The 23445-nt window shown below is 36.4% G+C and overlaps 1 pseudogene; it reads left to right on the top strand.

Annotated features, from left to right (window-relative positions):
* The first annotated feature begins 20854 nt into the window (after window positions 1-20854).
* On the top strand, window positions 20855-20984 carry LOC127209689 (uncharacterized; annotated as a pseudogene).
* The last annotated feature ends 2461 nt before the right edge of the window (window positions 20985-23445 follow it).

Here is a 23445-nt window from a genome sequence, read left to right as displayed (position 1 = left end):
ATTTTTATGAGCTCCATTTTCATCAGTTTCCTAAATCTGAGCAGCAATTTCGGTAATAGTATATGTTCTTCATGAACAACAACTGAATATGCATAATGCTGTTTAATTAGAAAAACTGAAATGTTAAGCTGTGATCCTTTTTTAAAAAGCAATTTTTCATAAGATGGCATAATTTTTAGAATTTTGTTGAGCCTGGTGCTTTTCTTTTGCTTGTACTCTTCAATGATGTTACATTTATATCAAATGATTAAAATAACTCAGTACCACCTGACTTAGAATATATTTCTGAAGATGAGCTAAAATTATAATACCCTTATACCTGTGGCTCATACCAGGAAATCAGGCTGTTAGTATTGATTATTGATTTTTACTGATAAGATTCCTATTGATGACTTCATCTTACTCAGAATTATGTAAATTCAGTAAACCTAGTTTATTCTATTATTGACACTATGGGCACGAAACACGACCGTGTTCTTTCATGTTGAATTTTTTGTTTTCCCCAGAAAATAGAAGTTCTCTCCCAGACAAATTTTGCACACAGGTTTGCAAAAACTGGCCATGATGACACTGGCTACAGTTTGCCACCAGTGAATGTACACATAAATTTTTTTTTTTTTTTTTTTTTTTTTTTTTTTTTTTTTAGACAGGGTCTCATTTACCCACACTGGCTTCATTCTTGCTTGTGGAGCCTCATAATCCTGAATTTCTGTTTATTTTTGCTTCCATTTCCCAAACGCAGGCATTGCAGACTTAAGCCTACAAGTTGAAGACCAGTCCTTCCTGCGTATTTGCCAGGCATTCTCCTCACCTCCTTATGTTCCCAGACCCGGAAGGGAGAACACAGCCAAGCCACTGACTTTGCTTTACTTTCCTCACTCTATTCTGTCTTCCTCCCAGGTTTCCAGAGCCCTTTGTACATTTTGATACACAGCACAAAGGTGAACACCAGACTTAGATTCCCAAGAAATGTATGGATTTCCAGGCTTCAGGGACTTCACTGCTACAAAAAGAAACCCTCTAGAGTACTTGGGGAAATTTTGCCATGCAGTATCATCAGGATCAGATACACATATTCATTTATCCATTCATCATTTTTTTGGACAAAATTTTCAGTGAGAGTTTCTATTTGAAGTGTGGCAAGAAGTCTCAGCAGATAAAATAGCTGAGAGCTCAAGTTGGTGACCTTAATCGATAACCAGCAGCCACATAAGAGTAGAAAACGAACATGGTTCTTGAAATTGTTCTCTGATCTTCACACTTACACCACAGCATTCGTACTTCTCTTGACATCTCTCTTCTGGGACTCAAACACACACACACACACACACACACACACACACACACACACACACACACACACACACACACCACTCACACACATTTTTCTCAACTAAAAAGTTCCTTTTAATTTTTTAATTTAAAAATAATAATAATCTAAAAAGTAGAAAAGACCATTTAGCTGAGAAATACACAGATAATTCTGATGCTAGCTTTCTCAGGGGAGAGAACTTATTCTTCATCTAAACAAAAAAGAAAGGGAAAAAGAGAAATAAAGATAGTGCCCTGTGGAGATCAAAGGATGTGCTGCTATGGTTTTAATTGTCTGTTGTGTGCTGTTTTCCAGAAACCATCACAGGAATCGGCTTTCCTTTAATCCAATGTCTAGACAAAGCGTATATCTAACTTAAATGCAACCTAGCATATGTTTCCCAGTGAATTAATGCCCAGGAGAATGTTGAAATGGACTAAATAACAATGTGCATTGCCTTCAGATGATCCACTAGGTATAATGTTTGTATGGCACTTTATTTAGTCCCCGTCCTCTGTGTGTAGAACATTACTTTGCATGTCACTGAGATAGTGTATAAATGCTTCTTAAAAACAAATAACTAATTGTCATTTTAAAAACAAAAATTATGTTAATGAAAAATATATGAGACTAAGAGAATCAAGACCTTGATGGGTTAGATTTGTGTAAGCCTGTACAATTGGCCAGAGCAGGGCTATTGGAAGATACTTCATCTCCATACTTATGGTGGTAGGGTGTGTGTGTGTGTGTGTGTGTGTGTGTAATCTTACAAGTTCAAATAAGGAATGAAGCTTGACAACTGTCAAGCTAATTTTTTCCTAGGATTGATGGTAGGGCAGGCAATTTTAGGGTAACAGGATGGGAGTTGGGATGGAGTCAACTCCCACCATCTTAATTTGAGGTTTCCTTGATTGATGCTTTCCTTGACCCTTCCTTCTTCCTCTGTAACCCTGGGCAATTTTGGTTCCACATAGTTTCTATGCTTGCTGCTTCAGTTGCTGTGAGCTCATATGTGCCTTGCTTAGTTGACTCAGGGGTCTTGTTTTGCCAGTGTCCACCATCCCCTCTAGCTCTTACAATCTTTATGCATTTTTTCTAGGATTCCCTGAGCTCAGAGGGGAGAAGTTTGATCAAGATTTCAAATTTAAACATTCTCTCCAAACAATTTCTGCCTGTGGACCTCTGCAACCACTCTCATCTGCTACCAGAGGAAGCTTATCTGATGATAAGACACTGATCTACCATTAGGAATCATTTTATTGATTTCTTTTGAGCCTTAGTGTTTGGTTTTGCCCTAGGTCTGTGAGCTTTCTAGTCTCTTATACTTGGTGACAAGAGTGGTGTCAGATTTGGGTTCCTTCTTATAGAGTTGGCCTTAAGTCAAATCAGATATTGATTGGCTACTCCCACAATTTCTCTGATACCATTGCTATAGCATATAATGCAGCCAGGACAGACTGTATATTAAAGGTATTGTGGCTCATTTGATGTTCATGTTTCTCTTTCACTGGCCTACAAAATACTTTTCAGCAGCAAAGAGAGTAAGACATAGAGGTGAGGGCTCCATGTAGACAACAGCTCTCCTTCTCCATGTTCAATGAGTTGTGTGAGTGTTGTCCTCAGCAATGGGGTCCCACTATCAGTCTAGGAAAGCAACTCTTTGTGTTAGCAACAGACTGGGTTCTTTGGGGGATTTTCATGATACCCCTTTAGCCAAGAACTCAACCAAATACAATGCCAGACCCACCACAGGAAGCATTACTTGGTTACAAGAGATGGCCAGTTGAGATTCCATAACTTCCGTTAAATAGAAGTCATCCTTACGATTACCTTCATAGACTCTAGGAAGTTTCCAATGCACTGTTTCCACGTCACTCCCCAATGTTCCCCAATTCCAGCAGTTTCTCCCTACATCTGCTTTCTCTCACATAATCTGTCTCTTTTCTTATTCCCACCTACCCCATGTCCACCTATAAAATCTATTCTATTTCCCCCTCCCAGAGAAATCCATGCACCTTTCCCCTCCCCAGACTCCTTTTCTTTAGCTAAACTTTCTGGATCTACAGATTATAGCTTGGTTATTACTGGACAGCATTCACTTATAAGTGAGTACATAACCATATTTATCTTTCTGAGTTTGGGTTAGCTTACCTAGGATAATTTTTTCTACTTCTTTCCATTTTCTTGGAAGTTTCACGATATCAGATTTTTTTTTTTTTTTTTTTTTAAAGAGCTGAGTAACTACTCTGTTTTGTTAGTGTACCACATTTTCTTCATCTATTCTTTGATTGAGGGACAGCTAAGTTGTTTCTAGTTCCTGCATATTATGAATAAAATTGCAATGAACATGGTAGAGAAAGAGTCCTTATGGTAAAATGGAGCATCCTTTGTGTATGATGCCCTAGTGTTATAAATATAGATTGATTCCCAATTTAGTGAGGAAGTATGATAGTATTTTTGATAGATGCTGTGTGCCTTTGAACTCCTAGCAGCAAATGTTCCCCTTGCTCCACATACTTCCCAGAATATGTTGTCACTTGTGTCATTGACTTTAGACATTTTGACAGATATTTAGATGGAATCTCAAAGTGGTTTTGGTTTGCATTTCCCTAATGGAAAACAATGTTGAACATTTCTTTAAGTCTTTCTTGGTCATTTGAGATGCCTCTATTGTGAATTTTCTGTTTAGTTCTGTACCTCATTCTTAATTGTGTTATTTGTTTTTGGTATCTATATTCTATCATCATCATCATCATCATCATCATCATCATCATCATCATCGGTGTTTTTCAGACAGGGATTCTCTGTGAAGCCCTGGATATCCTAGAAATCACTCTGCCCGTGGCCTCAAACTCAGAGATTTGCCTCTGCCTCCCCTTCTGAGTTCTGAGATTAAAGGAACGTGCCATCACTGCCTAGATACGATATCTATATTATTGAGTTCTTTATATATTTTGGATATTATTCCTTTATCAGATGTGGAGTTGGTAAATATCCTTTTCCATTCTGGATGCTGCAGCTTTATCCAACAGACACTGTATTTTGGCTTACAGGAGCTTTTCAGTATCATGATTTATTGATTGTTGATCTTAATGTCTATGCTGTGGTTTTTATGTTCAAAAAATTGTTTCTTGTGCCAATGAGTTCAGGCCTATAATTCATTTTATCTTCTGTAATGCTCAATATATCTGGATTTATGTTGAGGTTTTTGATTCATTTGGACTTTGGCTTTGTGCAAAGTGATAAATATGCCCCTACTTGCATTCTTTTACATGAAGACATCCAGCATAACTATTTTTGAAGCTGCTTTTTGTTTTGGGCTGTATAGGTGTATGGTTTAATGTATGGGTCTTCATTTGGATTCCATTAATCAACATGTCTGTTTTTATGTGAATACCATGAAAATTTTGTACAACTTGAAATCAGGAATTCTGGGAACTACAACAGTTCTTTTATTGTTCAGGATAGTTTTAGGTCTCCTGGGTTTTTTATTTTCCCATATGAGGTGAAGAATTATCCTTTGAATGTCTGTAAAGAATTGTCTTGTATGTTTGATGGTGATTAAATTGAATCTATGGATTGCTTTTGGTAGGATGGCCTTTTTTTACTGTTAACCTTACTGTTCCATGAGCATGGGAGATCTTCAACTTTTCAATATCTTTTACAATTTCTTTCTTCAAAGATGTGAATTCTTATCATACAAGTCTTCCATTGCTGAAGCTGTAAATTTTATTCCCAAGATCAGAAAGAAAGGAGAGCACAAGGAACAATTAAAGAACCAAGACGAGACTTGATACCCTATGAGCATATACAGGGGGAAGAGGTCCCCCTCAGGAACAGTCATAGGGGAGGGGAATAAGGGGAAATGGAAGGGAGGGAGGAATGGGAGGATACAAGGGATGGGATAACAATTGAGATGTAATATGAATAAATTAATAAAATATATTTAAAAGGAAAAAACAAAGAATTACTATACATAATTTGATGATCCTATGCAAGAATTAGAGGGACAACATAAATATGTGTTTGTTGGGGGTAGTAGTATTGTGGCATATAGAAAAGCTGAAACACTTAAAACAGTTTGATGATTGAGTGGAATTGCGAGAACAGAGCAAATAATTGCACAATCCTTAATTCAGTTTCCCTCTGCATTAGCATCTTACCTTAGTATGTTACAGCTGTTAAAACCATTAAAATTTATTGACAAATTGATACATGCTAAAGCCCAGGCTTATTTCAGAGTTCTTTCACTCACAACAATTGTCCCTTTTAAGTTCCAACATACCAAGCAAAACACCATATTATTTATTAATAGTTTGTCTCTTGCTGGACTCTTTTCAGACTTTGTCTTCATAACTTTCACAGTTTTGAAGATCAATATATTTTTAAAAATACCTCACCTCTGGGATTTTCTTGATGTTTTTCTCATGATCTGACCAGAGAGCAAGTTTTAGAGAAGAAGACCATAGAAATGCAGCAACTCTCAGGAGAGACAGGCTGAGAATTTAGTTAGTCACTGGGCATTTTGACTTTGATCAACTCATTGAGATGTTGTCTGCTTTATTTATCCAAAGATGCTTTCCTTTCCTCCGGGACTTCATTATAGTATTCTCCTTATATTTTATAGAGTTACTTTCTTTACATCTGGAATGCTGGGATTATGGGTGTGTACCTGTACCTTCTGCAAGAAATTATATTGTTCAGAAGGAGGTGATTTACAAAGTATGTACTGACAGTATGGAGTTAGGCTTCACCTCATAAGTTATGAGATTCTTCTGTCCATTTTTTCTTGAATAGATGTGTCCACCTGTTTTTTATTTGCCTTAGCCATTGCACTGAAATTTACTAACCTAGCAGTCTAAAGCTGTTTATACTATTTTTTTTTTTAACATTCCTCATGTTTCATATAATGTAGTAATGTCTCTAGTTTAGCTTAGCTATTTGGTTACTACTTGAGGTCCCCCCAGGCCCCACCTCCTTTTCCCTTTTTTCTTTATTGTTTTATCCTATTGTCATCATGGCAAAGTTTATCAATTCTATTAATCTTTTACAAAGGTGGTATCTGTGTTATTATTTTATTTATTTCAGATTTTTTTGTGTGAATTTATTTATGTTTGTTGAAGGCTTAACTACCCGTCATCCTGAATTTTCCCAAGTTAAAATTTTCTCCTTCTCCTTCTTCTTCTTCTTCTTCTTCTTCTTCTTCTTCTTCTTCTTCTTCTTCTTCTTCTTCTTCTTCTTCTTCTTCTTCTTCTTCTCTCACTACCCTGACTTTCTTTACCTCATGAATCCTTCTAAATATTTTCAGTGCCTTATGCATATTTGTTATTATTGTCTTACTCTTCACTTAGTTGTCAGTTTTCTTTCTTCAGTGCTGGGGGTCAAATTTAATTGTTTTGCCATTGAAATGCTTTTCTAGCTCTTGCTCATTTGAGAAAGGGTCTTGCTATTAGCTCAAAGTGTCGTTGAACTATCCATCCTCCTGTCTATGTCACCTAAGTTTAAGGATTAGGCATGCAATCCCATACCTTCTGGTATAAACTTAAAGTATTTTCGAGGTTACTTAAAATACCTTTAATGAACAATGAATTACACAGACACATGTAGGTTAATCTTCAAACATTTATGTGTTTTACAGCTACTGTTATGTGACTCTCACTGCCCATTGTTTGATATGATCTATTTAGGATTATTTCCTACTCCTGGCCATAGACCCCTTATCATTATGAGTCTCCCTCTATCATTGCTGATATTCTTTTACCCAAACTCTTGTCTGATGCATAGTTACTCATTATAGTTCTTTTTCTTCAATTTAGGATGACATTGTTCTCCATTCTTGCACTTTTATGAATTTTGAAACAAAAGTTGACTTCTTAGTGGGTGTTAATATTTTGATTAAAGCATGCCCTTTAAAATGTACTTTGGGGGTACCCACAGTTGAAATGACTCGTGACATAATCTAAGTGTATATAATGTCAAATAATTTTTGAAAGGTATTTTTTTTTTTGTCTATGCTGTTTAAATTTCCCTTGCAAGTTAGGAGAAAAGAGATAAACACTCCTTCTAACAACGAGTCCCTTGCAGCTCTTTTGGGGACAGTCACTTTATAATGCATGCCTATGGTGCTAGATGTACAGAAGGTGAATCACGTTGTGTAGCTGGAATCTCTTGTGTATTGTATGGATGTAACACCTGTCAATTAAATACATATAGCCTATAGCTTAAGCAGGAAATAGGCGGTAGAATATCCTCTAGGCAGAGGAATTTTGTGATAGAGACAGGTGCTAGAGATTGAGCTAACAAATATGAGAAAGACAGATGTATTGTGCCCTAGCACCCACCATGTGGATTAGTATAATGGGTTATTTTAAGTTATGAGATAGTCAGAGAAGAGCCTAGCTATACGGAATAGATATCTGTGTAATATTTAACAAGACTCATGAATCATTATTCTGGGAGCTAAGAATGAAGGGAAAACCCACTTACAACAAATCTGAGCTTAAAAAAAAATACAATCCTGCTAATATGAATAATTCTCTATACTGGTTATACAACTTCTATAAAGCCCTCTGCCCTTGGGTGTGACAGAAGAGCCAGAGCAGACACACATAGATAAAGAACCTGCTCCTACCAATATTGGAATGGGGGACTGAGGACATCCTCTTAAATTTCAAAAGGCACGGAGAATATCTTGTGGCTTGAAGAATATTGAACATATTTCACGTAAGACTATTCTTTTATCATCCTCTATGAGTGGCCTTTTCTCTCTTGGTTCTAGAAATGCACTGATTGATGTCCCTAGAGATAAAATTCAGAAATATGTGGTAGCCTTTTTTAATACTGCAATTGTTCACTATTAACTTTTTAAAGTTTTTTCTGGTTTTGTTCTCATCATGACTCCATAGGCTTCTGTATCAGATAACTTGATTCACTTACTGTGCCTCTCTTTAGACAATAATAAGAGTTTGTTCTATTACAATTGTTTGTTATAGGCCCAAGGAAGGCCACCAAAACTCACAATGGTTGGAGTTTATTAACAGGGAACACTTCCCAATTTTTATATGCATATGTTGGAGCTAAAATTAGAAAATCTCTCATGAGTAAGCATATGAATAATGAAAAAAAAATAACTGTCTGTTGTTGTTGTTGTTGTTTTTAAACAGGAAAATAATCCAGGGAAAGGATCCTACAGTAGTGGTTCCCACAACAGCTGGTTCTGTAAACATGTTTCTAGAGTCACAGAAAGGCAATAAGGGATAACAAGACATTGAGAAATAGATGGCAGCTACAACAAATGTGCTATATCCTGTAGGAACCACCCAAAATTTCCTGAGTCTTTAGGTATTACCCAATTGTAGGAACAAGAAGTTTGGATGTCCTGTACTACATCCCTTTATCCTTGTTGAGAATCATCCACAAGTTGTTAGATCCTCAGAAACCTGAGTATCCCTAGAGAAACTGTTAGGTAATCACTCTCATATTCATCAATGGTGCTTCTTCTACCCACCAATCTTCTTTCAAAATGTATAGCATTTCTACAATTCTTTTTAGCAAACAATGTATGGAGAACTTTCAGTTCTAAAACTATATGAAAATCCTGCTGATGTTAGGGCCTCATCTTGCAAGAGGGGATCTACAGGAAATCTCTAGCTTGAAACCACTAATGCTAGGCTCATGATTACATCAACTTGTGATGGAGATGTTCCCAGAAATTTGGTGATGATTGTTTCTGCTCGCTGACTTGTTCTTTCTCTAAAAGCACCATCATGCCCAACCTACAATTTAGACATTTACGCCTGTAAGCTTCACTGCTTTTCCATCTAAAGTTTTAAAAATAATTGAACTTTATTTTCTCTAAGAACTTCCATTAACATACTTTCTACTTAAATTATCTCACAATACATTTTTTTTTTTTTTGAACTGAGAAAAGTTCAGTTTAATTTCAGACATTGTTCTACGTGTGGGAGAGATGGATGGGAAGATTTAATAATCAGCATGTCCAGGGAGTCACTCAAATCCAGAAACCCTTTGTTCCTTATTTTCACCAATTGCATTCTCTAAAATGCATGAAAAACCCCTGTCTTTGTCTATTTGGTTATTCCTACTTCTCTTTTCAATTTGGAAAACAAGCCTTCTATTCCAATTGAAAGATCTGTGAACTAGAAAATGCTCGTTGATAAAACACTCTGAATTATATTAATCCAAATACATGCAAAGGAGCCAAATGAAAAGCGCTCCCAATCAGCATTCCCCGTCTCTGTGACAAACTTCTTGTACCTGTATGATATACTTATTTATGTATAAAATTGGAGAAATTAGTATATTTGATCCACAGTACATGTTCAGAAAGCTGGTTTTTAGAAAACTCCATTTATTGATTGTCAGAATTGGTGGTTGCTATTTCATTTGTATAGTCGCTTATATGTTTTTTTAAAATTTTATTAATTTATTCATATTACATCTCGATTGTTAGCCCTTCCCCTGCTTCCTCCCATTCTTCCCTCCCTCCCACTTCCCTGCTTATATGTTTTAGATATCAAATCCTTTTCTAAGAAGTTTTGTGGCAAAATATTTTTTTCTCACTCTATAGCTGGCTCTTAAGTCCTCTGATAGTTTCCGTTTGCTATGTAAATTGTTTTAACTAACTTGGTGAACTCCTATTTGGAACCTCTTGGTACATTTCACATGCTATTCTGGGGTTATTCACATCGTTCTTGTCTATAGCTTCATCTTGAAGTGCTTCCCTGCATTGTCTCAGACATCAGGGAAAGACAAATTAAAAGTACTGCAAGATTTCACTTCTCTCTAGCCTGAATGGCCGTAATTAAGAAAACAAATGGCAAAAGTTATTGGCTTGGATGCAGAGAAAAATAAAATGTTACACATAAAGAGGAGGAAATACAAACTGGCACAAACACTGGTTATCAAGGTGGAGTCTTCTTAGAAAAATTAAAAGCATAACTACCAAATGCTTTAGCTCCCCCCAAAAGATGCTACAGAGACATTTATAAATCTGTGCTTATTGCTGTTGTTTTCCATGATAACAAGGGAATCAGACCAATCATGAAAATGAATTGTATATACACAATACAATTTTATTCAATTATAAGGAAAAATGAATTTTTCAATAAAATGAATCAAACTTGATAATATTAAGTGAGATTTACCTAGAGCTCAGGAAGGCAAATACTGTATATGCTCTTTCTCATGTGTGAATCCTAGCTTCTAGTTGCTGAATATGTATATTTACAAAGGAGTAGGTTAGAAGCCAGGAGATGAGAAAGGGGAACACAAGATAGAAAAACAGCTTTTAAGGGAAGGATATGAAAAGGAAAAAGAAATCCCAGGTAGGAGAATGGTATAATAATGCTAGCAATGGGAAGCTGTGGACTTACAGCTAAGACAGAAAGAGTGGGGGATGATGGGAGAAAGGTGTGCATAGTTGGCAAGAATGAAAATGACACTAGGAAACATGTTATCCTGTTAGCTAATTTAGAAGAAACAAATAAACAAACAAAAAGAAACAAAGAAGGAAGGAAGATAAAAAGAAAGGAAGAAATTCCATTAGCTTGAATGTATTTAACAATTAATAATCTCTAGTCATAAATTTAAAAATAATATGTAATAAGATAACAATGTGTTTCTCAAAACAACAAAGATGGTTGTATGTGTGTGAGCATGTACATGCTGTATTTCTGTCTTACAGTTTCTATTGCTGCAACAAAACACTAGGACCAAAAATCAAGTTGGGAAGGAAAGGGTTTGTTCGCCCTACACTTTCACATTGCTGTTCACCACCAAAAGAAATCATAACAGGAACTCAAACAGGAAACAAACCTGGAAGCAGGAGCTGATGCAGGGGCCATGGAGAGGTGCTGCTTACTGGCTTGCTTTCCCTGGTTTTCTGAGCCTGCTTTCTCTATTTTTATTATGTTTCTTTTTTTAACATATACATTTATATTATTACACATAAACGAAATAAGCTACATACAGCGGGAAGAACCACAAAACAATCAGGAATTATATAAATGTTACATTTATAGTGACTTGGCTATTTGTGTTTGGCAAACATCTTTCCTATCTTGGTGAGTCCAAAATTCTGAATGTAAATCAATATCTATCATATCTCATTTCTATTAACTTAAAACATCTATATAGACCTAAAAAATCTTAATCCCTACCAAACTAAGCTTAATTGTCAGACTAAACTATCTGGTCTTCAACCCCATCAGAGACTTGAGAAGGAATGAAACTTAATTACCTGAGTTAAAGCAAAGTGCAGGTTAGCAGTTTCCAAAATGAAAAATTACACAGACAGTTTACTGCTTGAACCATCACCCAAAACTCTGTATAACTTTGGAGCATCATCTTCAGCTTTCTAGGCCAACATACCTGAGAGACATATTTACGAGGCAGGAATTATTGTGGACTTGCTTACCCTATCTTGGCAGAATTTGTCCATTGACTCTGCCTGCATCCAAGCCTACCCATTTTAAGGCAAAATTCTGTGGCAGAAATGAGGTTGTTTTGCCTAGTGGCTTGTTTGCCACACTTGAAGCCATCTCCATAAGGAGATTCTTTGATGCTCATCATCTTCTTTGAGGTAGTTTGGGTGTTGTCTTGTTGTCTTTAGAATAATAAAAACATTTTAAAATGCCATATTCTCTAGGTTTCTGAGGCTTTTGAAGACTTTCTTTAACTATTTTACCTTGTATATCTATAGAATCATATCTATCTGTTAGACCTAGGATATATATATTCTTGTGATAAAATTAGGCTAGTATTTGACATGACCATTATTTGTTCAACTAACAATTAGCTTGTATTACTGAATTATTCTAAATAGCTTGTAGCACTACTTTCAAGGTATTGGAAGTAAACCTTGTATTATAGTTGTATTGGATGAGTATAATATGTCATATTAGAGTAGAAATACATACACACACACGCACACAAACACACACACACACACATATATATCTTTCCTCTACATTTCTATATCCCCCTTTTTTTCTTTTCAGCTATCTCTTTACCTATGAAAGAAAGATAAAGGAAACGAGAGACATCCCTAAGTCTATCCTTGTTTTCTCTCTGTATAAGACCAATAATAACTTATCCCCAACTCTCAATGAAAATAAGCATCTGTAGCCCAAGGGAGCAAACAGAAACCTACTCAACCCCCATTAGTGGAAATGGGGTGTCATTCTCTTAAGGTTTCTTCATCCGCCTGCTTTCTTACAGAATCCTGAACCACCATCCCAGGGATGATACCAACCACAATGGATCTCACCGAAGCATTTCCTCAACCGAGGCTTCTTCCTTTTTATTCTAGCTTGTGTTAAGTTGATGGAAAACCAGCCAGCATACTTTGTATATGGTTGGTGTGTGTGTGTGTGTGTGTGTGTGTGTGTGTGTTGTGAGTGTGGATATTTGTGTACCATGTATACTTGTGGAGATCAGAGGAAAAACTTGGGTATTGATCCTCATCTGTATACCTTGCTTGAGACAGGCTCTCTATTGTTTGCTGGTTCACAAGGCTGGTGAACTAACCCATAAGCTTTTGATATCTCCTTTCCACACTTCCCCTCTCAGGAGTGTTGGAGTGTGTGCCACCATGAACCTGGCTTCTGAGGATTTAGCTTTTTGCTGGTATATACATTATGTATACGTTCTAAAACAGACCTCTTTGCTAATTTAAAATTTTACAGAATGTTTCTTACATTTGTAGCTGTCTGGAACCATGACTTTGCATTACATACATGTGGATGAGAAAAGAATTTATGTAATATTTCCAATGAATTTCATGAAGTTTTCATGAAAGTAAATTCCCCAAAATAGTCTATGTTTGCTTGCCAAGAATGTCATTTCTTAGTCTTCTAGTTTGATAATATGAAAATCATTGGTTCAATTATTAGTGGAAATGTTTCTTTAATTGTGGGAAATTATCAGGTGTTCTAGGTAACTATAAAATATAGTAATCATTTCTCACTTAAAATGCAATTTTCCTTAAGAGAATATATATGTATGTTTTTACACTTTAGTTTAAGAATATAAAATCAAGCATCCATTATTGTTAAATTTATGACATATATTACCTTAGAAATTTGACCCTTATCCATTCAAACACATTTTATAAGCATCATAAGTCAACAGCATTGCACAAGGATCATTGGAGTACAAATCCTTGGACAACAACATTTTCCTACATCATTTTTTAACCTATGCAAGCTCCTTATATAGGGCTATGATTTAAAAGGAAGTTGAACAATGCAGAAAATCCTTAGTAACAACTTGTAATTACATAGTAAATGTTTTACCAAGAATTCAAACTCAAACAGGAAGAAAATATTTTTAAAAGGCATGCAGGGTTCTGAGCATGAAAGAAGCAACTTCCCTGCCTGGACACCAACACTGGAATAAATTAAGCCTTCATTCACCTTCAAATATCTTAACACACTTAGTGACAAGGACACCTGTTATCTGATGAATGGTGACTCGTGGGTATAGAAAACCAGAAATTAAATAGGAAAAAAATTAAAAAAAACTTATGTCAGGGACATATAAAACATTTATATAGACTTTTGAAATGACATTGTGTCTATATACTGACATGAACAAAGAATAATAAAGGAAACTATGAAAAACTCAGAAAGTTGGAGGACATGAAGGCAAAGTAAAAGGGATTTGGAAAGGAAGAAATAAAAATTTCTAAGTAAACAGGTTTCCACCAGGAAAATTCATGATATACACATAAGTTTTCATTTAAGAAAATTCAGCAAATTAATAAGTACATAATTTAAAACACAATAAACCAGTAAGAAAATGAAACACATTTGGGGAAGGCACCTACAAAGATGTAGCAATACCTTTAGCTGAGCATATATACAATTATTATGGAGAAGTGCATACTGGTAAAGGCAAAATAATCTTGAAGAAAATGTAGAAGGGAGCCAATGCATATTTCACAGCAAGGATTAAAAAAAAATAGAATTAATATAGTTATCTAACAATTGGAAAAACATAAAAAATAAATTAAAGCTTAAAATTATTGTAATTCTATTGTTTCTTAATTGCCCTTTTGGGGTGAAAGGTAGGGTAGAGAGAGTGTCTTATATAACCCTGCCTTGCTACATACTCACTATTTCGCCGAACTGACCCTGAAGTCTTGTTACTCTTGCCTCCACATCCTAGGGGATGACTGACATGCACCACCACAGTCAGATACTTATATTCTATATATTTAAATAACTTTGCTATAAATGAGCATATCTATTAAAATAGTAACTTGAGTCATTATGTTACTCCATAACTAGAGTGTGCAATCTTTTGATATCCTGACAAAGTATTTTCTTCTACTAAGTTAATACTCAAGAAAATTTGGGGGGGGGGGCGCTCTCATGTTTTAAATAAATCTACAATTTTGTACTGGGCTGTTTTTGTATTTGCCTTGTGATCCAAATGGAAATGGGTCAGCAACTGAATATACTTGCATCTAAGGTGATGCTGATAGGTTTCCTAAAGATAAGAGGTAAGAACACAGATGCAATAGAAAGAAAAATGATGAAAAATTACAGGATGAAACAAGATATCTCAGAAGAAGCAATCCTGCTTAATTTAGACACCTGATTTTGGACTCTTACTCTACAGAATCAGGAGAAAGTAAATCTTTGCTGTTTTGATTGAAATAAAAAAAATGGAAAAAAACAAAATACAATGGTGGAACTCCCTATCTAGAAGATATCCATGCCTGTTTTGGCACTTACATTATTAAGCAAAAGCTGACTTGCATCTCTATCTCATACTGCACAACAAAACTTCAAAACAAAGGGATGTGGCAAAGTATTGCATGGAGGAGAGGACTAGATGGATATAGGAGGGGAATGGAAGAGCATGGGAAACTAGAATGCATTGTATACACTTATGAAATTGTGAAAGAATTACAGTTTATGAAAAAGAAATAAATATTTATTATACGCACTCAGGAGGCAGAGGGAGATGCCTCTCAGAGTTCAAGACCAGCCTGGTAGGAAGAATGAGCCCAGCCAGGGTTACACAGGAAAACCCTATCTCAAAAAGCATGCAAGCACACAAGCCAAGACCACTAAACTCACAGTGCTTCAAAACACCAATAATTCAGAAATCAGCCATTTTATAAAACTAGAGGTGAAAGGATAATTTATACTTTCATAAATATCTTAAAATGCTAAAAATCTAGAATGTTATAAAAAGTACATATATAAGCTGGCAAAATGCTTTCTAAAATAAAAGGGAACTCCACTAAAATGGACAAAGCTATTTATAAAGTCAGAACAACAGTGGCCTACGAATGCATGATTTCCCATTGAATTCAAATTCACACAAACCAGGGCATCATTCTTGTACTGCATAGTTGCAAAATTTGGTAATCCTAATGTCTATACTTAGAAGGTGGAAAAACAACAAATTTTTTCTTACACTGTTGGTGGGAGTGTAAAATTTTATAACCAATTTTGAGAGCAGTTGAACAATCTAGTTAATTTAAAGATAGGGTTGTCAATATGACCTAGCAATTTTACTTCTAAAGACACTATGCTCTGAAACATTCCTAAAAAGATAAGCCCAACATGTGAACATGAGGAAGAATATAAAACAAAAGGAAATATTTCTGAGAAGGAAAACAAATGACAAATGTTAAAATTAATATCCCATGAGACAGATTAACAGAGAACACATTTTTAAATGATTAATTCACAAAGCAATGCATGTAGCAAATTTAAAATTGTTGAATTTGTAAGAGCTTGGATCATTTAGGGTTTCACTATAAAACCGAGGGAAGGCAACAGAGATCTGCAACATTACTGCTCTTCAAACACACAGCCTGTGCTGTTATCAGCATGTGCCACCAGAGTGGTCCATTTGTTGAGTTGATGGAATTACCCTGACACATCATTATCACTCAAAGTCCATAGTTCACACGGGGCTCACCCTTTAGTGGTGTTCATTCTGTGTGTTAGAACAAATTTAGGATGCATCTCTAGAGTTATAGTATCAATCAGAAGAGTTTTACCGGGCTATATTCGATTTCATAAAAGAGAATACATGATTTAAATCATTGGAAAACTTGAAACATATACCTTTATGTACACGTACCTATGGGCTATCAGTTAAAATGAATAGTCACTGTGAAATAGTTTCACTACAGCACACACATACTTGAACTCACTCATGCATGTCCAGGTGCATGTGCACGCACGCACGCACGCACGCACACACACACACACACACACACACACACACACAGGTCATTTTTCATCCTTGTCTTACTATTAAGCACTAGGCTTATGAAAACCTAAGCACATACGATGTATGTTTTAAATAAAGCCAGCAATAATTCATTTAACCACACAACGTATACATCGTTCCTTGCATTCTATTTGTTGCCACTGTTAATAAACGAGCAGGGTAACTGACAGAGTGTAAGAGAGTCTTGCTTTAGAGAAGTCTGGTAAAATTAGGTTTTTAAATAACACAGCAGCTGCAAAGAGACAAATCGGACAGGTCGTTTTTCTCCTCATTTGCCGGCACTCTCAGGTCTGAGTGACCTTTCTCTATTTCTAAGTCAACACAAATCAAACATAATCACACTGGTTTGTCCTTTATGTTTCACTGCCCAACTATCACAAGATTATCCAGTGTCCTCTGGGCTGGGGCTAGACACATTGTATCTTGGTATCTAAGGCAGTTTGCTGGTGTCCCTGGCATCAAAGTCAAGAATCATCACTGTGAAGCTCAGGGGTAAGATAAGTCTGGGTTCAGATACTAATCGTCCTATGAACAGTTTTCATTTACAACAAACTTTAAAGTCTTTGTAGTGTTTAGCTCAAGAGGTACACAGGCATTTATTCATTAAAAAAAAAATCAAATAAGATGTCATCATGAGAACTACCTCAAAACACAAAAATTGTCTCCTGGAAAAAAAGCAGAGATTACTTTTAACAGCAAATTGAGAAGCTATACAAAGCTGTCTCTGCCTCTATTCTCAGCCCTTGCTTTTACATGAATAAGATCAAGGCTCATTATTTAATGTTCTAGGTGCCTATATACCTTCTGGGAAGTTGCTCTTCCCCAATGAAAAAATGTATTTCTATATTACAGTTGTTTTTCAGTTAATTTTTGATCCAATATTTATTTAAATTTTACTATTGTTAACAACACATGAAATTCCACATATATGGTGTGTATATATATATATATATATATATATATATGCATATATACATATATAAATGTGGAAGTCACTCACTGCTGTCCCCAACTTGCCTTTGAAAAAGTTTGCCTATTGGAGCAATTTCAATGTTATGTTGTACAACTGACTTAGGAAATACACTTTCTTGGTGTTTTATCCTGCTTATTAATAGTTCTCCAAATGTGAGAGTAATCCCTCAAGTGCTGAAATTACATCAAGGGCCTTTGACCTGAGGTATTGACAGAAGCCAGAGGGAGGGCCCACAGACACTTTTGCACTGGGCATAATGTTGTAGCCCCCTGCTAGGAGAGTGCATTTACCATGCTGAACCCTTTGTGTCTCCCCACAACCATTTTGCAGAAGCATGTGTTTGTTGCCGGTGTGTATTTAAAGGCCTCTTGGGAATCCAACCATCACTGTAAGCCTTTAAAAGAAAAAGAAAACAAAGGCAATACCACATGGCCCTTTCTCTGGGTTAGTCTGGTTATTGTGCAGGGTAATTCTTGTTTTACATTTCTGTGGGCTTTTAGGCAGTGTGGAGCTTTAGGTACACTTGGTGCAATTTGACCACATGTATGGCTGAAGAACAAATGCTGGGTCATTTTTTTTCCTCACCAATAGGTAAAGCAGAAGGTTGTGATTTGTAGAGGTTATCAGGGTTAAGGAGGACACTTACTCTTCAGTGTCCCTTAGTATGTGGCGAATATTCATCTAGTGTCTGCCACTGCTCATCAGGCACCTATTAATGAGTCTCCATCCCCTGGTAATTATAGCCCCACTTTGTCTCTGGGCTGTAGATGTTCTGTTCTAGAAGGAAGAAAAATGAGCTACATAGAAATTAAATAATAAGCTCCAGGGTTGCACACCTAATATATTTCAGCACTGGGATTAAAGAACAAGGGAAGCAGCAAAACTCTTGTAAGTATTGGCACTGGGTTATTAAAGACTGAACTGTAACACCTTTGTTTTTTACTGTTTTGCTAAGGAGAGTATAGAAAGAGACAAAAAATGTCCAGAATCAATGTGCCCTTTGATTCTGAAAGTTATAGATATGGCAAACACATACACATGCATATTTAGGTATGTATGTGGTCATACACAAGTCAAATCATATAACAGTGTCAAACCACATCTGGGATTATGAGCCATGATGAAAGAAGATGGTAAGGCAGTTCAATACATATAAGCAACATTTCCTTTAGCACGCTGGTAGCCACCATTACTATCAGAACAGAAACTGGGAAAAGTGACAATGTAAAGATGCCTTAATGATGTGTTTGATAGAAACCTCATTATTGATGTATGTAAACATATTAAAATTTACATTGTGTTCAGTTTGAATTGACGGCTATCTGGTTAGATTCATGTTATCTGTTTTAATTTCGTGCGTGTGGGTTATAGAAAGGCAAGGCTGTGCTTATTTTTCTTGAACTTCATTACTGAAAGCTAATGATCCTCCATTCTATTTTATTACACCCTGCAGTTTTTTTTTTGAGAAACCCATAATTTCTAAGTAGCATCACTAATTAACTAGATGCTGTTGTTTGCATACAAATAACAGTTACTGTAATTCTGCTCATCTTTCTATTACAAGTGGAGCGCCTCGCCATGATCAATTCCTTAGCAATGTGATAAGGCAGTCTGTACAACTCCCCAGGTCTAATATCCTAAATAGAGTAGTAAGTGCTTATTTTCATATATGACATTGAGTTTTACCCAGAATGAGCCGCAAGTATTACGAAGTGTTGAGACTGAACGCTATTAAAACTTAAGCTTTGCATGTTGGTGGGGGTAGTATGTGTGCAAAGATCATATGTTGAAAAACACAGCACTCCTACGGGGTCCTTTTAGACCTCATCAACAGACTCAACATTAATTGGCACCACTTTCTGCTTCCATAAAAGCTGTGGCTCGCGTGTAAATAAGAAAAGGAAGCCGTTAAAATTCCGATTTCAACTCATGACTTAGAATTTAATGAAACTGTTCAAGTTCAGCACTTTAATCTCACAAATTGGTTTATCACAGCCTAGTGGCCACTTCTTGTGTTATAATAAGCACAACAAAAAATATCTATGAACACTTAGAAAATTAAACCAAGGGAAGTGTATGTAATTCTGAGCTCATTAGAAGCAATTCATATTTTCATCTGTCTCATTAGAGTGCTGTTTTTATGAACTGAAAAGTGTACTTTTGTATCCGTGTTTCTTATATATGTATTTTTCAGGCCAACTGGTAGGAGGAAAGTTTCCATGCAAATAATATTCACATTTATATATTTAAAGTGTATCTTGTGATCGCTACAACAGAAAAGCAGGACAGTAAAGAAATCCCTAAAAGGGAAGGTAAAATTAAAGCGCAATTCAAGATTCTGAAAATTTCCTGTGGATTTTTATGTGTTACAACAGCATTTAAAAATAATTATGTGCACCCACATGAATGTGTGGCACTCTTGTTCATGTGTCCCCAACAGCCAGGAGAGGCCAGTGGATTCCCTGGTACTTCAGTCACAGGCAACTTTGAGCACCCTCACGTAGATGATGACCACCCTCCCCCACAGAGCCACCTCCCCAGTACATACCTCGTGAGTTTACTTTCACATTTTAAGAAGATTTTTTAAAAAAATATCTCAGAATTAAAATATAATTTCAAAATCTGAAAGAATCAATATTCACATTCTATCTAACTTCACAAAGGTCAAATTTACAAAACAATATATTATTTGTCAATGAGGATTGCTTCAGCTTATCCCTTTACTCTCTGGTAAATTCAATATTTGAAATTTTGTAGGGAGTATATGAAGCTATTTTCTACAATTTTTCACCTAAAATCAAAGTTAATGTTTGTGTGAATAATAAACACCATTTACTCTCCGCCTGACTTGAAAAAGTAAATATAAATGATGTCTGTGATTTTCTAGTTTTTCAAATGTTCTAGATAAGCAACATCATCTTGACATGGGGTAAGTGTAGATTTTCAGTTCTATTAGTTATACTCCATATCACTCAGGCCTGAGCAGGGACTCAGGGTGTACCCGCGTATACCTTGTCATGGGCTTCTTTGAGTCAGAATAGTATTGAAATACCTTAGAATCTATTAGAAGACTATAATGCTTATTGATTTCTAAACCTATCTGGAGTATACTTGAATTAAGTGTATTGACCGAGACTGCCCCATTATCTTAGTTACTCCCATGCTGCAGTTTCTCCCGAGAGACACTGCAATCTTAGGAGAGACTTGCAACTCATGTCTGTGTTTTATAGTGGACAAAATAGTGGACCAGCCCTGAGTTTCTTTACACCCACCTTTTAAACACTGTCATCGCGTCTTGGCCTTTTGGCTAAGATCAAGTGTAGTATCTGTTCCTATCAGTTTAAAACACTGTCATTGCTATCTGCCCTAGGATTCTAAGCAATACATGTTTCATAATTCATATGCAATTGAATCTCTGCATGTGAAATCCAAAAATATGACACATCCCCACTCCATCTCCTGTTCTCTCTTTCCACTTAAGTATATAAAAAGAAAACATTTTAGTTATAAACCTTAGCTGCTATCTTAGAGATTGTCTGTATATTGGTGGATCGCTAACTTCATTCGTTGTCTTTTATTCTAAATCATTTCTTTAAGATCACTTTTCTCTGCCAGATTTAAATAACCTGGAATACAGGAAAATAAAATTCAACTGAGATTGTTTTGTTATATATTTTTTTCCAAAGTAATTCCAGCACATCATGAAGAATGCAAAAATATCTTTTTTTTTTTTTCTTATTCACTATACATCCAAATCCTTTCCACTTCCCTCCACTCCTACTGGTCCCACCCTCATTCTTCTCCCTATCCTTCCTACCATACTCCACAGAATAGGGGAGCCCACCACAAGCAAACCACCCCAGCATATCAAGTCTCATTAGGACTGAACACATCCTCTTCCACCAAGGCTAGGCAAGGCAGCCCCAGCAAGGGGTCATAATGGAAAAAGCAGGCATGTCACAAACAGCCCCCTGCTTCCCTTTCTAGGGTACTCAGATGAAGACCAAGCTGCCCATCAGCTACATATGTGTAGGAGGCCTAGGTCCCTGCATCTTCCTTAGTTGCTAGTTCAGTCTCAGTAAGCCCTCTTGTGCCCAGGTTATTTAACTCTGTTGGCCTTCTTATGGAGTTCTTGTCCCCTCCCCAACCCTGGCCTGTGCCACAAGGCTCCCCTTGCTCTGCCTAACATTTAGCTGTGAGTTTCAGCATCTGTTTCAATCTGCTCTTTTAATGCTATTAATCAATAATTTTTGCAATGACCTATAAAATATGCTGAATTTTGTGTCCCACATTCATTTCTTTCATCAAATCCCAGAAAGTGACCACATGTGTTTTCTGAGATGTAATTGCAAATTATGACGTTGTATGGGAGCAGGCTGAGTCCCTGGTTCATTGAGACTATATCCATCAGCAAACAGAAATCCCGGGATAATGTACACAGGAGAACCCTACTGAAGTTAGAGGTACAGATTACAGTTAACTGAAAGTCAACATCACCAGAAATTAAAAGAAAATCTGGAGGAAGGATCTTCACTAGACACTTCAGAGAAAGTATGACTTCGCTATCTTCATTTCAGGTGTATGCTTTCACAACGCTGAATCAGACATGTTTGTGCGCCTTTGATATGCACCCTATAAAACTGAGAGTCAGTTTTCTTTTAGCCATACACATATTTCCGAACGCAGGGCTAAGGATCTTATATTATCTGGGAATACAGCCCTGTGTGTTCCAAGATGAATTATGTAGAACTCTTGTTCCCAAGGATCCCCCATGAATTTTTTTTGGGGGGTGAATGGGGTATGAAAAAAACACAGACAATACTAGGTGGAGATAGTATCTTGCAATGCTTAATAAATATCCCTCGCTTGGGTATGTGACAAATATTTGTTGATGAAAGGCCTTAATGAATCAGTAAACAAGACAATCAATGAGTAAAAGAAAACATGGAGTAAATAGATATCAACAGCCTTCTCCCAATAGGATGAGATTTGGGCTGTGCTGTTAGGAATCCGCTAGAAATGGTAGTGATAAAGCTGAGGATAGAGAGGTGAGTAATTGAGTCAGTGCATCCTTCCTTTCCTAGCAGTCTCAGACAATGCGTGCAACCATGAGTTCCACAGAATAAAAGAGAGGTGGGGGGGCGGGGGGAATGGGAAAGGAAGAAAGGAAAGATGGAAGGAAGATAGAAAAGAAAGAAAAAGGAGCTTGATTACTGAGAATTACACACACACACACACACACACACACACACACACACAGAGAGAGAGAGAGAGAGAGAGAGAGAGAGAGAGAGAGAGAGAGAGAGAGAGAGAGAGAGAGAGAGAGAGATATGAAGTGTATGTGAAACAAGACTAACTTTCACAGGAACTCTGGTGCCCTATATTCCACCATATCCCCTTGATGGAGAGGCCCGTTGGCACTCAAAGGAAGATAACAAGCTATCAATAAGAAACTTGATACCCTATGATCATATAGAGAGGGAAGGGGCCTGCCTCAGTCACCAACATAGGGGAAGGGAATAGGGTGAAAGCGGGAGGGAGGAACAGGGGAAAACAAGGGATGGGATAACAATTGAGATGTAATATGAATAAATTAATTTTTAAAAAGCCTATAGCTAGGGAAATGCAGCTTTGTCAGAGAACTGCATAATATTCAGTATGACTGGGGCAAGACCAATGTAATTTAATACTGAGAAATGGGGAGTATCTCACAGGGAGAACATGAAGTATGAAGCATTATTGAAGAGGTTTATGTTTTGCAAAAGAATGTAGATTTTTTTTTTAGTAACACAATTCAGTAGAGGTGATACAGGCATGACTATACTGAGGAAAAATTATTCTCCCAACAAAGTTTTAAGCCTGTGGTGTAGAAATCACT

Source organism: Acomys russatus, chromosome 26 (genome assembly GCF_903995435.1).
Source record: "Acomys russatus chromosome 26, mAcoRus1.1, whole genome shotgun sequence".
NCBI classification, from domain to species: Eukaryota; Metazoa; Chordata; class Mammalia; order Rodentia; family Muridae; genus Acomys; species Acomys russatus.
This window is presented reverse-complemented; position numbering and strand designations above follow the sequence as displayed.